This window comes from Aotus nancymaae, unplaced genomic scaffold, assembly GCF_030222135.1.
Source record: "Aotus nancymaae isolate 86718 unplaced genomic scaffold, 86718_ANA_hifiasm-v0.15.2.pri h1tg000033l, whole genome shotgun sequence".
In the NCBI taxonomy this organism is placed as follows: Eukaryota; Metazoa; Chordata; class Mammalia; order Primates; family Aotidae; genus Aotus; species Aotus nancymaae.
The window spans coordinates 63,397,711-63,412,455 of record NW_026988447.1 but is presented as its reverse complement, the minus strand read 5'-3'; the positions used below and the strand labels follow the sequence as shown (position 1 = coordinate 63,412,455).

The 14,745-nt window shown below is 38.1% G+C and overlaps 1 pseudogene; it reads right to left on the bottom strand.

The window, feature by feature from the left end:
- Positions 1–373: 373 nt before the first annotated feature.
- The window catches only part of LOC135277770 (uncharacterized), a 31,617-nt pseudogene continuing 17,245 nt past the window's right edge, over positions 374–14,745 (bottom strand).

The window sequence follows — 14,745 nt, the reverse complement described above, 5'->3', positions numbered from 1 at the left end:
TCACGTGGTCATAGCAGGTATTGATGACTACCTTTTTCCACTACACATTCTGTATTCCCTTTGCCTTCAGCAAGCACCTCGGCAGGTTGTGGGTTGTTTTTTTTTTTTTCCTGGTGGAGTGACCCAAACCTTCATTCTTGAAGAGTCTGGGTCATTTGTAGTCCTTTCTGGATCAATCACAGGGCATGGTAATAATAAGATACCCTAATGGATCTCCTGTATTCCATGCATATTCTTCCTTACATCTTTGTGGAGTAACAGGCTGATTTCATCTTTATAGTCCAGGTCAATCACTCCAGCCAACATTGTCACTCCCTTTTTAGCCTGTTGACATAAAGGTACAAGGATCCCAAAGTGTCCAGGTTGCAATCTTCTACTTTAATGGAATTGTTGTATCTTCTGGTGGTAGCATTCCTTCCTCTGGAACTAAGACCTCTAGGCCATCAGACTGTAATGTCATGGGAACAGAAAGCAAAAATTTTGCTAGTGGATCACTAGGTGTGATGGTGAGTGGTGCCATTCCCACTTCCAACACTTGATTCCTGGATCTATGAATCTTGGATATGAGAGAAACTATACCATATATTGGAGGCTGATTCAGAGCATACATGGCCTTCTGGAGAACTTTGCCCCAGCCCTGCAAAGTATTGCCATCTAGTTGGCATTGTAATTGTGACTTCAAAAGGCTATTCCACTGTTCTATCAATCCAGCTGCTTCTGGATGATGGGGAACATTGTAAGACCAGTGAATTCCATGAACCCGAGCCCACTGCCACACTTCTTCGGCCATAAAGTGAGTGTCTTGGTCAGAGGCAATGCTGTGTGGAATACCATAATGGTGGCTAAGGTATTCTGTGACTCCACAGATGGTAGTCTTGGCAGAAGAATTGCATGCAGGAGGATAGGAAAACCCATATCTAGAATAAGTGTCTATTCTGGTAAGGACAAACTTCTGCCCTTTCCATGATGGAAGAGGTCCAATATAATTAACCTGCCACCAGATAGCTGCCTGATCACTCCCAGGAATAGGTGCCATATTGAGGGCTCAGTGGCTCAGTGTTGTTCTCTGCTGCTGGCAAATTGAGTAATCCATAGCCAGGTCAGCCTTGGTAAGTGGACGACCATGTTGCTGGGCCCATGTGTAACACCCATCCCTGCCACCATGGCCATTTTGTCCATGGGCCCATTGGGCGATGACTGGGGTGGCTGGGGAAAGACTCAGTGGTGTCCACAGAATGAATTATCCTATCCATTTGATTATTAAAATCCTCCTCTGCTGAGATCACCCATTGGTGAGCACTCACATGGGATACAAATATATTCACAGCTTTTGACCACTCAAAGACGTCCATCCACATACCTCTTCCCCAAATACCTTTGTCACCAATTGCCAATCGTGCTTCTTCCAAATCTCTGACCATCCAGCCAAACCATTGGCTACAGCCCATGAATCAGAACATAATCTCACATCTGACCATCTCTGCCTTCCATGCAAAGTGCACAACCAGAGGCACTGCTCAAAGTTTTGCCCACTGGGAAGACTTTCCTTCACTGCTGTCCTTCAGGGATGTCCTAGAAAGAGGCTATAGTGCTGCAGCTGTACACTTTCAGGTGGTTCCTGCATATCATGGAGAACCATCTATGAACCAAGCCCCAGTCTTCTCTTCCTCTGTCAATTGATCATAGGGAATTCCCCATGGGGTCTTCAGTGCAGTCTGTGGGAGAGAGGGCAGGGTGGAAGGGGTGGAGGTCAAGTACAATTGAGCCACTTCCTCATGTAACTTGTGCCTTCAGGACCTGCTTGAGCCTGATCGCATATATACCACTTCCATTTGATGATGGAATGCTGCTGTGCCTGACCCACTTTATGGCTAGATGGGTCAGAAGGCATCCAATTCATGATAGGCAGTTCTGGTTGCATGGTGATTTGATGACTCATAGTCAAATGTTCAGTTTTCACCAAAGCCCAGTAACAGGCCAAGAGCTGTCTTTCCAAAGGAGAGTAGTTATCTATAAAAGACGGCAGAAGTTTGCTCCAAAATCTTAGAGGACTTCAGTATGATTCACCTATGGGGGCCTGCCAAAGGCTGCAAATAGCATACATATCTGCCACCGACACCTCAAGCACTATCAGATCTGCTGGGTCATATGGCCCAAGTGGCAGAGCAGCTTGCACAGCAGTCTGGATCTGTTGAAGAGCCTTCTCTTGTTCTGGACCCCACTCAAAACTGGCAGACTTTTGGGTCATTTGATAAATGGACCAGAGTAACACATCCAAATGAGGAATGTGTTACCTCCAGAATCTAAATAGGCCCAATAGACAGTGTGCCTCTTTCTTGGTTGTAGGAGGGGCCAAATGCAACAACTTATCCTTCACCTTAGAAGGAATACCTCAACAGGCCTCACACCACTGGACTCCTAGAAATTTTACTGAGGTAGAAGGTCTCTGAATTTTATTCAGATTTATTTCCCATTTTCTGGCATACAAATGTCTCACCAATAAGTCCAGTGTGTTTGCTACTTCTTGCTCACTGGATCCAATAAGCATAATGTCATCAATATAATGGACCAGCATGATATCTTGCAGAAGCAAAAACTGAAAAATATCTCTCAGAATAAGATTATGACACAAAGCTGGAGAGTTTGTATGCCCCTGAGTTAGGACAGTAAAGGTATATTGTTGGCCTTGCCAGCTGAAAGCAAATTCCTTCTGGTTAGCCTTATGGACAGGAATGGAACAAAAGGCATTTGCCAAGTCAATGGCTGTATGCCAGGTACCAGGAGAGGTGTTAATTTGCTCAAGCAATGAAATCACATTTGATACAGCAGCTGCAATCGGAGTCACCACTTGGTTAAGCTTACGGTAATCCACTGTCATTTTCCAAGATCCAGCTCTCTTCCACACAGGCCAAATGGGAGAGTTGAACAGGGATGTGGTGGGAATCACCACACTTCTGTCTTTCAAGTCTTCGATGATGGCACTAATTTCCACAGCTTCTCCAGGGATATGATACTGTTTTAGATTTACTATTTTTCTAAGTAGAGGCAGCTCTAATGGCTTCCACTTGGCCTTTCCCACCATACAAGTCCTCACTCTACCAGTCAGGGAACCAATGTGGGGGTTCTGCCAGCTGCTAAGTATGTCTGTGCCAATTATGCACTCTGGCACTGAGGAAATGACCACAGGATGAATCTGGAGACCCACTGGACCCACCATAAGTCAGACATGAGCTAAAAGTCCATTGATTATCTGACTTCCATAAGCCCCTACTTTAACTGAAGGACCACAATTATATTTTGGGTCCCCCAGAATCAATGTCAGCTCACAGTCAGTGTCCAGTAGTCCCTGAAATATACAATTATTTCCCTTTCCCCAGTGCACAGTTACTCTGGTAAAAGGGCGGAGGTCTCCTTGGAGAAGAATGGGAGAAAGATTCACTTCATAAATCATCAGTAGTGTAGTGGGGTCCTTCTTCAAGGGGACCCAGCCTGCCCTTTATTGAAGGAGTTCTGAGTCTGTAAACTGGCTGAAGTCTGGAAATTGATTGAGGGGCTGTGATTCTCTGTTTTTATAATTCAAATTAGTCTTTTGTCCATTTAACATAGACTTCTTTTCTGCTTGTACAAATTAAATAGGAATGAGGTAGGGTTCCCATCAGTTTCACTTCTAAAAACGCTGTGATTAGCCAATGCCAGAGTTCTACAGAAGTCAGATTATTCTGATTGCTGCTTTGTCTCTGCTGTCCATTACAATAGCTACGCCCACCTTGCCTTTGACAGTTGAGTGCCACCATTTAGCCTCTGCCACCTCACCATCCAATTATTCCCATTGTATTTAAATTTTGTAGTTCAGTGACTGTGGTTTCCACCATTAGATCTGACATACAGAGAAGAGTAATCACTGTCTCTTCAAAGATGCAGGTGCTGCCCTCACAAATCTATCTTTCAAAGCATTGGTCAAGGGTATATGTTCTGGGCCCTCCTAGCCTGAATGAATAGGTTTAAAGTGACTAATCCACTCCATCATCCCAATCTCCCTAAGTCTTTGGATCACTTCCTCTAACATTAAACCAAGGGAGATCTGGCATTTCCAGCTCGCTCACAGTGGGCCAACTTTTAACCCACCTTTCAGCTAACCAAGCAAATAAACTATTGGAACCTTCTTAAACTCCCCAAGCTGCAACATTAAATGCAATGTCCCTACTTAGTGGGCCCAAATTAATAAATTCAGCCTGATCCAACTCTATGTTCCTTCCACACCCTTAGTTATCTTCTATGTGATCCTACACCCTTAGTATCTCTTTCCATGCCTGTTCTCCAGATTTCTATTTATATAAATTAGAAAACTCAAGCAGTTCTCTTCAAGTGGAGTGCACCTCCTCAAGGAACACACTCTCAGTCTCACATATAGGGGTCTGCCAGGACTTTAGTTATAGGTCTAGAAGCAAACAGGGTGTTGTGGGTGGCTACCGGGGAGAATCAATCAATATTACCTTGCCTGGTGGCAGCCTCAGGGAAATCCATCACTGTCACCTCAGGTAGTGCAGAGTTTATTTCCTCAGACAAAGGTGGAAAGGCTGATGGCAGCATGGGTTGGGGAGAGGATGTTGTCACTACTACGGATGGAGAAGCTCTTTCTTCTGGCAAAAAACTTTCATTGGAGTTTACAAATTCAGTGTCTCCAGCTTCATCAGAGTCCTCCTGTATGTTCCCGTTCCAAGTTGCTGGGTCCCATTCTTTTCCAATCTGTGCCTTCATTTTAACAGTAGACAGCTGGGGAGGCTGTGCGTGCACCTTTCATTGCAGGTCAGCTCAGATGATGAGGGCTTGTGTCTGTTTTTCCATATTTTTAGCTGTTTCTCTATAGGAGTGAAGACTTTCACTCAGGGCAATCTTAGCAGAGGCTTAGTATCTTCTTCTGAAGTTGGGAGATAGAATCTCTGAGTTCATCATTTTCTTCCATCACTTTGTCCACTGAACTTAAGAGCAACCAACCAGCTTCATTATGTTTCCTGGTTCTCCACATATGGTCAGAGTTATGTATAGAGTGACTAAACCCTTTGCCTCTCATGAGCAATGAATCAGGAGTGTTAAATGCATTTGTTTTGCATAACTCTCTAAACAGTTTATGCCAAGGGCTATCAGTGTTCTCCATACTATTAGAAGTAGAGTCCTTATCATTTTTTATTCTAATTATATTAAGCAGTCAACTCCAGAAGCCCCAAAATCAACAAAAGAACTCTGTCCTTTATATTCTGTCCCTCTAGAACAATTTCTGGTAGCAAAATCTGTATTAGGGTTCTCTAGAGGTACAGAACTAATGGAAATATATACATATATATGAGTTTATTATTTATTACATATATATGAGTTTATTAAGGATTAACTCATAATCACAAGGTCCAACAATAGGCTGTCTGCAGGATGAGGAGCAAGGAGAGTCAGTCTGAGTTCCAAAACTGAAGAACTTGGAGTCCAGTGTTTGAGGACAGGAAGCAACCAGTACAGGAGATAGATGTAGGCTGGGAGGCTAGGCCAGTCTCTCTTTTCACATTTTTCTGCCTGCTTATATTGTAGCCAGGCTGGCAGCTGATTAGATTGTACCCACCCAGATCAAGGGTGGGTCTGCCTTTCCCAGTCCACTGACTCAAATGTTAATCTCCTTTAGCAACACCCTCATAGACACACACAAGATCAATACTTCAAATCCTTCAATCCAGTCAAGTTGACACTCAGTATTAACTGTCACACTAGGGCTTAGACTGAAATGGCCTTGTGTGAGTTTTCAGCAAAGCCAATTTAGGAGAGTCAAGTATATGAGACTGAAGCATATTTTGCAGGTAGGGTGGTCCTGCTATAATTTTTCTTTTGTGGAAGTGGGGGCTGGAGACAGAAATACAGTGTTTTAGAAGAAAACTATAGTGTTAGATGAACCTTTGGTTCCTGGGTGGCCATGTGGTCACACATGGTATGGAGCTGCTCATAATGCCCCTCCTCAGCAGGAGGTAGCCAGAAAGATTTCCAGATTCCCCATGATTGAGGAATTGATAAAGAGAAAGTGAGGACTGCAACAAATCCAGTAGTCCCGTGTGTGTGTGTGTGTGTGTGTGTGTGTGTGTATGTGTGTACGTATGTGTGTGTGTATATATGTGTCTGCGTGTGTATATATATATATACACACACATTAAACATAGAAACGGATACTTCTGGTCTTAAAGCTGGAAACTTACATTTGTTTAGTCTGAGTTCCTTCCTTAGGAAAGGACTTCCAGGACTCTCAAAGGTACCAAATAACTGAAACTCACCAGATCATCCCATCCAGATAATGAAACTCCAGGCCCCTTATTCTCATTGCTTCCTTAGCACTCCCAAATTCCTTTTCTCTCATGCATAGTTATATGTCTTCCATGCTACATAAACCCCTAATTTTAGTCAGAGAGGTGGATTTGAGACTGATCTCTCATCTCCTTGGCTACAGCACTCAATTAAAGCTTTCTTCCTTGGTAATAATCATTGTCTCAGTAATTGGCTTTCAGTGTAGCAAGCAGTAAGATCTAGACTGTTTCAGTAACAAAATTTGCTTATTTAGAAAATTTTGTCTATGGCCATGTAAGATAAGTGATTTTTTTTTTTTACTATTCAATACCCAATCATTAAAAACAAAGTTTAAAAAACTTTTTATTAATAACCTGTTTTAGTCTTCCAAATTAAAGGTATTTTAGATATGAATTCAGACAGTGTTCTCGCTAGCACACATTTTCTCACACTGAGTCAATAGAATGCAGGTCCACTTTTGGAGCAAATTTTAAGAAAGCCTATAGTTGCAAGGTCCTAGATTTGGCGGTGTTACAGTTTCATGTCAAGTGGCCATTGACACTGACCACTTTCTGTTCTAAAAATCCGTTTCAAATGAGAATACAGGGAAGGCAACTGAGAAGTAGAAATTTTGCTGTATTATTACCTATATTTAGACATTCTGTATGTCTTGCAAGTTCTTTTGTTTAACCCTTTCACATGTATGCACCCCTCAATTTTTTTCCCCTGCTCAATTGAATATTTTTTGGCTGTTGCTCTAACTTGGTACAGTGTTCTTTTTTTTTTTTTTTTTAGGATGTAAAGAGAGGTGAGGTGTGATCAGAGTAGGTGGTGTCTGCCTCTCATGCAAAGTTGGGACGATTGAGGAGTAACATGGCTTGAGATGGAGGAGAGGGGAAGGAGGCTTTTATAGGGAGAGTGGTGCCAACTCGTGTCCCCTTTGACAGATTCTGGTGCTTTCACACTTTCCAGGTAGTTATCATGTCAGAATATGTTTTTAACACTTTAACTTCCAAAATCAATTTGGTGGTTTTGAAAGATATAAATACATGTTGATCGCTTCTCGACCTTTTGGCTAAGATCAAGTATAAATACATGTCGAAGGACATTATCCAGATTCAGAAGTAACTCTTTAAATCACAACAAATAAAGATTATTATAAGAAAATGGCTGAAACTTTTATTTAACTACTGTGTTAGATTTTTATTGTCTCCATCCATTTTTTTAAATGAAAAATAAATTCTGTTTGACTTGAGCAAGACCGTTTACCAAGCTCTTATTTTGAAATGGATAGACACTGATTTTGATTATTTGGGCAGAGATAAACAACTTAACTTTTTAATACTGTATGAGGTACAGATTAAGGTGACTCATAAGAGAAGACTGTGAAATGAATATGTAAAACTTAAAATATTACATCAGTTTCTTAAAATTTTTATGGTATTATGATATTTTTTTTTTTGAAAGAAAGAAAGAAAAAGAATAAAGAAGAGGAGGAAAAAGGAAGAGAAAGAGGGAGAGAGAATGGGAGTATTGCTTTCTTGCCCAGGCTAGAATGCAGTTTAGTGATGGGTATTGAAAACCTCTTTTATACCAATAATTATACTTGATGTAAACAGGAAGGAATAAGGGAAGAAAATAACAAACGAGCAGCCAACCAATATTTCATTTAAACCTATGAAATGCTATGCGATTACTGAGGAGTGATTTACTTCCAATTATGTAGTCACTTATGGAATAGGTGTGAGGTGGTAATGTATGTTTTATGTATTTGAAGTGGAGAGTTCTATAAATGTTTATTAAGTTTACTTGTTCCGGGTCTGAGTTCAAGTCCTGGATGTCCTTGTTAATTTTCTGTCTCGTTGATCTATAAAATCGTTAGCTCTTCTTGTTACATTGATCCTTTTGCCATTATGTAATGTCCTTCTTTGCCTGTTGCTCTAACTTGGTACAGTGTTCTTATAATAATGTTTTAACTCCATTGTTTTAAAGGACATTTCAGTACTAAATTGATTCATGTCCCAGTAAGAAAATGCTAAGTGCTCTGCTGCCTTTCTGGGCCTTGCCTTCCACATTTCTTTTTTTTTTTTTGTCTGAGACAGAGTCTTACTCTGTCACCCAGAGTGGAGTCCAGTGGTGTGATCTTGTGATCTTGGTTCACTGCAAACCCTACCTCCTGGGTTTGAGTGATTCTCCTGCCTCAGCCTCCCAAGTAGCTGGGACTACAGGCACCTGCCACCCAGCCCCACAATTTTTTTGTTTTTGTATTTTCAGTAGAGACGGGGTTTCACCAAGTTGGTCAGGCTAGTCTGGAACTCCTGATCTTGTGATCCGTTCACTTCAGCCTCCCCAAATGCTGGGATTACAGGCATGAGACACCACACCTGGCCCACATTTCTTTAGAGGTGAGAAAACAGAGCCTAAAACATAAAGCCCACTTAGGAGATTGAAAGAATGAGGCCTTTATTCTGATGAACAATTGACTGATTATGGACTGCTGTTACACCTGAAGAAATTGGTCACTGTTTTCACTTTCATAAACTCTGAAGTGTCTATGTGTCTTTTGAAAAACCCTCAGCCAAATTCCAGTGAAATCTCTTAGTCATGGCCCAGATTAATTCAAATGGGAAAAGGAGAAAGTAAAACTAAGTCAGCCAACTGGGAAAATATCAGTGGGTGTCTTGAGGCTCTGAGATAAGCTAGAAACAGATGTACAACCTGCAATTCATGTGTAGGGTACAAAAGAAAGAGTTAGAAAGTTTTCAGATTTTTTTTCCTTTGTATATTTAATTTGTATTCACAGTTGATATGGCAAGATAAATGCAGGGAAGGTAGGGGGAGTGTGTGTGCGTGTGTGATTTTTTTTTTTTAACATGTAGTTTCTTGTAGGTATCTGGAAATAACTAGTTTCCTTTGTTCTTTGTGTCGTGCATGACTGCCTCCTTGGAAAGATAAGCCCAAAGTTCTTTTGGGAAATGGGTAGCAATGTTTTCAGCACTTACGAGGAAGCTGCTGTAAAGACATTGGTAACCTGAGCTGAACAAGCTGACTTTTGTATGGAATGCAGTGCTGTCATTGAGGTCCAAGGAATTGCCTCCAGTCTTTGCTAAGATATCAGCTCCTTCTGTTGATAATTTTTACCCTATTAATCTTGAGTACAATTCGTAGTGCTTGGAGAGCATTATAATATTACCTCTCTCTGAAAAAATAGAACTCTTATTATCCTTATGAAACTACTTCACTAAACAAGGATTACTGTGCTTTTTTATGGATAATTCAAAGTACTTCATTTATGGTATTTTGTGAAAACATGTTCAGGGAATGTTTTTGAAGTTAAGAGATCAATACCTCAGCATATCTAAAATCTAGAATAATGTTTTAAAAGATTTAAAATATCCCTACTTGTTTTGATATTCTATAGACTAACAAATAAGAGCTATCATTCCAATTTTATTTTAAAATTACTGAGAATCATTAGAAATTATTGTAGTGTTGCTAAAGGCCTTTTAAAGCCAAGCCAGGAACTCACCACCAGACTTTGCCTTCAGTACTTGTGTGTTTCGATGAATTACTCTCTTCTCAGTCTCAAAGATATCTCCAGATTCCTGCACCTGCTGGGAAGTGGTCCTCCTCACTCACCTGTAAGAATGGAAACACTGAGCTAGATACCGGGCTGGTTTTCCAAGAGGGCTTTGTATATACTGGTTCAATAAAGTCAACCTTAGTTTGTTGGAGCAATTTGGTCATATCCAATTCTATGCACATCATTCTCAAATATGGTTGTCCAGTCATGGTAAGCAAAGTTTCCAATTTTGTCCTATTATAAGAAGAATGGATTCTTATTAAAATTATATTCTTATTGAGTTCAGAGGTATGATTTTACAGTTATCAGAAACATACTCTGGAGTATTTATGTGGCATACAACATTTAAAAATAGTAATTGGAATTAGGACCGATTATACAGACAGTAAGAACATTGATAAATTACTGGTAATTTTATATAATTTCTGAACTATTTATATTAATAATTATCTACACAAAGACAGTTTACTTATTTGATAGTGCTTTCTATATATCTTAATATATTAAATAAACTTAATAAGTTTAAATTTTTCTTTTTACATGGCAAGAAAATTATTTTGAGATTTTTCAGGGGGCCTGTAAAAAAATATGAAAGTCAATTTGTTGTCAGAAAGACTCTTTTAGAATTTGATTTAGGGAAATAGTAAAAGATATCAAAAGATTTGAACAGTTGATTAAATAGGTTTGAATTTATTGTTATGTATTTAGAGTATATTCTTGGTTCCAGGTCAATTACTTTTTAAAACAAACATAACAGATGAGCATTTAAGTAAACTTTATGTGTATGGTAATAGAAACTTTGTGTCTGTGACTCTCTGCTCACATTATCACAAAAATAAGAAGATGTTTGAGATTTATTTTCCTCCAAATGTTATGTTGAGTCCAGTTCTATAGGATATATTAAATGTTATAAAAATTAAAAGTTCCACAATCTGAGTTTTGAAAATGCTGTGTAAAATTGAAACTGAGTATTTAATATAAAACTTCACAGTTCTATTCATGTGTTGATGTGAATGGTGAATCCACAGGAGAATGACTGTCTATGAAATTTGTTTGATGATACTTTTCTTATGATATATTCATGGAATCTCATGGATATTCTTCATAAGTTGCTGGCATATGCCCCTACCCCCAAATTATGAAGGAGCTAAAATTTGCCATTAAAGTGATGGAAGTATTTCAATTATAACATTTTAGATAACTAAATAAAATAATATATATCTCCTTTTTAATAAGACATTTTGATTACATTTTATGTCGCATCTTTTTTTCAGCAATTGTTTGTTGATCACCTAATCACCTATTTAAATTTAGCATTTACCTGTATGTCAAAGTATATTTTTCTACACATTAAAAACGTAACTTCTGTTAAGTGTTTACTACTCCAAGACTAAAAGAAATAATCTGTTGAGCTCGGGAAGCTAAACTTACTAGATTTATTGCAGTTAAGGAAAATACCAAGTTGACAGAATCTTAGAGAGAAATGACAGCCCCTACGTCAAGACGTGGCACTGAGCTGTCATGGGTAAACACATGACTTTGGCCCAGGGAATCTTCACTCAGGAAACATAAGACAGCAAACAATAAGTACTTTTACTGATTGCTTCAGAAAATTCATGTAAATGATATTTTTTCCTGAAACAGTCTGCTCATTTGGCTAAACAGCTCACTTATCAAATGCCAATTTACTTATGAAGATTCACTTCAAGATCCTTATCTCACTGCATCTAACTACTCCACATTACCATGTTAAAAAAATGCCCATTCTCAATAATTTCTTCTCCGTAACAAACCTTTAAAACACCAACCTTAAACCACTTGAGCTTAGACGTCCAAGCTATCAATATCTCCACCTATATGCAGTCTGCTGAGACACTACTAACACCAGGTGTTCTGCTTTACTGTAGTGCATTCTAATAAACTTAGCTTCATTAATGATTGTTTGGTGATATTTAGGAAAATTTAAGTGGTGTCTCAAAACAGGCAATGTAAGAGTAGTTCTAGGGTTTTAAGTCCTGGGCTGGGTGATTTTAAGATGAGATTTGTAAGGCATGGATTGGACAGAGTTTGTATATACGGCTTTGAATTGGTTAGCACGCAAATCGAGGGTTTTGAAACAATCTTGATAAGTTATTAGTCTTAATAAGATGCTCTTTTTATTGGTTTCTAGTCTTTTAGGAGTGAATACATATTTCATTGAGCTGACAGATGATAGGTTTTTTAAAAAACTGGTATTGACATAGGGACAGAAGAGCATCCTTACTCTTATGGGCAGGTTTTAGTTCTCACTCTCACATACATATGGAATGAACACATGTTTGGACTAATTCATTACAAGAATATTTAAGGAACAGAGTTTTAATAGGCATTTACAGAAATTTAAGTTAAAAGAATATTTCTAGGTTAGCTATAAAAATTGGATAATGTTTTATGGAATAATAAAATTGTGACTTTTCTACTAGACAGAAATCTTGTAACTTCATAATAACTGATTTTTAAATTAACAAGTAAATACCAAGTTAAAGGCATATTAACCTAGATAATTAGATAATCCTAAATTTGGCCTTTAAAAAATGTTTTAGTATGGCATTAGAAGCACATGCTGCCATCTGATTTATTTCAAGTTTTAGATAATTTAAAAAATATTGATGTGTAATCTCAAAAATCCCTCTTTTGACTATCAGTTCTACGAAGTCTTTTTTATCATTGAATGGTTTAGACTACTGCACATAGTAAATGCTCAAGGAATTACTACTGAATTGCCTTCCCTTTGAGCTCTAAAATTCAATGGTCCTATGTATTTGAATGCAGGCCTTTTGATTTTGAGATTTATGATTCAAGGTACTTACTATTTACTGTCTCATTTTATGCTTCACTTTTTGTCTTCTCAGTGACTGCTACAATAGCTAGTATAAAAACAATTCTTTAGCATGAAGTTATAAAGAGAGAGATATGAATGAATACTAATGGACCTTAAATTAGTCAAATTTTAGAATTAAATCTGAATAACTAAAATAAAATTTCAATAGTGAAGACTGTAAATTAAGTGGATAGTAATCTGAATATTTTAAGTTAGAAGAAATACTCAGGCATTAACTGTCACTGGTATGGGTACCAAAGTGTATGGTAGGGTTAACAATGATTAAATGGACTGGAAAGAGAGTGAAGTAATAGAGGTAAAAATTGTCTTAAAGAAAAGAGATTTTTTGTTCTATAAGATGTGGATACATAGTTTTAGTCTGAAAGAAATACTGAAAACTTGAAGACAAGATTGAGCATTGAATGTATATGATTGTGGCGGGAAGGAAATATTAGGTAAAAATTAGGAGAAGTGAGAAAACATAACTGGAGAAAATTTTACGTTTCAAAACAATGGAAGTTTGGAGAAGTAAGTGAAACTACCTTTTTATAAGCTCAAAAACCAGGATTAAAAACTTGATTTGATTTTATAAGTGTTGAAAATAGGACTGTCATATATTAGAAAACTAAATAGGACACAAAGTTCAGAATGTAGATAAAATTAGATTGACGAGTTGAGAAGCCATTGCAATAACTCAAAAAAGAAGGTATGAGAGTTTGAATTAAAATGAAAGGACACATCTTAGACATTTTGATGAATATGTTTACAAGATATGATGACTGATTGGATCTAAGAAATGAAAAGAAGATAAGAATCAAAGATAAATCTAAGATTTTTAATATAAGTCCCTGAAATGAGGAGTTTGGTATGTGGAGATAGAATAGGGGCAGAATTTTGAATTTAATTTATACACACCGAGTTCATGGTTTGGAGCATCAAATTGTCAGGTGGATGATTGGAAAAAGGCTCTAAGCTGACAAATCTGAGCTTAAGATACAGATTTGAGAATTAGGCATCATTCAACCTGTGAAAGTGTGAGATGTTTCTATGATGGAAATAACACAGAGCAATAGGATCCGACAGCAAAGTTCAAGCCACAGGAGAAGATGAAAGATCAAAAACAGGTATCAGTTACTATATGGAGGAAGAGAAGGAAAGGACCTGGGGAAAGAATTTAGATTTGATGAGAAGAAAGCTATTCTTGGCCACAGAGATAGAGGTTTCATTCAGGGAAAATAGAATGCAAATAAATTAAGAAGAAATGAAAAGGTGAGGAAGTAAAAGCAATAGATACAGATATAGGCAACTCATTCAAGAAACCTGACAGAGAAGTAATGATGAGGGTATGGGTGTGCATATGGGAGGTGATGTTGAACGAGTATATTATGAAAAGTGTCAACAAGGACAAGATAGTTGAAAGAGAGCATTAAGTTAGAGAAGGAATGAGCTAGTTTCCTCAGCAGTTAGAAAATAATGGGATCTAGATAGTAGGATTAATTTTAGAGAAAATATTCTTTCAAATGGGATGGAAACTGATATATTGATGAAAAATCAGTATATGGATATTAGTCCTTTGTCGGATGCGTAGTTTGCAAAAATATGTGTTCCCGCTTCGTGGGCTGTCCATTCACTCTGCTGATTATTGCTGTGCGGAAACCTTTTAATTAGGTCCCATCTGTTTATATTTTTGTTGCATTTGTTTTGGAGTTCTTCGTCATGAGCTCTTTGCCTAAGCCAATGACTAGAAGAGTTTTTCTGATGTTACCTTCTAGAATTTTTATGGTTTCAGGTCTTAGATTTTAAGTCTTTGATCCATCTTGAGTTGATTTTTGTATAAGGTGAGAGATGAGGATTCAGTTTCATACTTCTGCATGTGGCTTGCCAATTATCCCAGCACCATTTGTTCAATAAGATGTCCTTTCTCACTTTGTTTTTGCTTGTTTTGTCAAAGATCAGTTGGTGGTAAGTATGTGGCTTTACTTCTGGA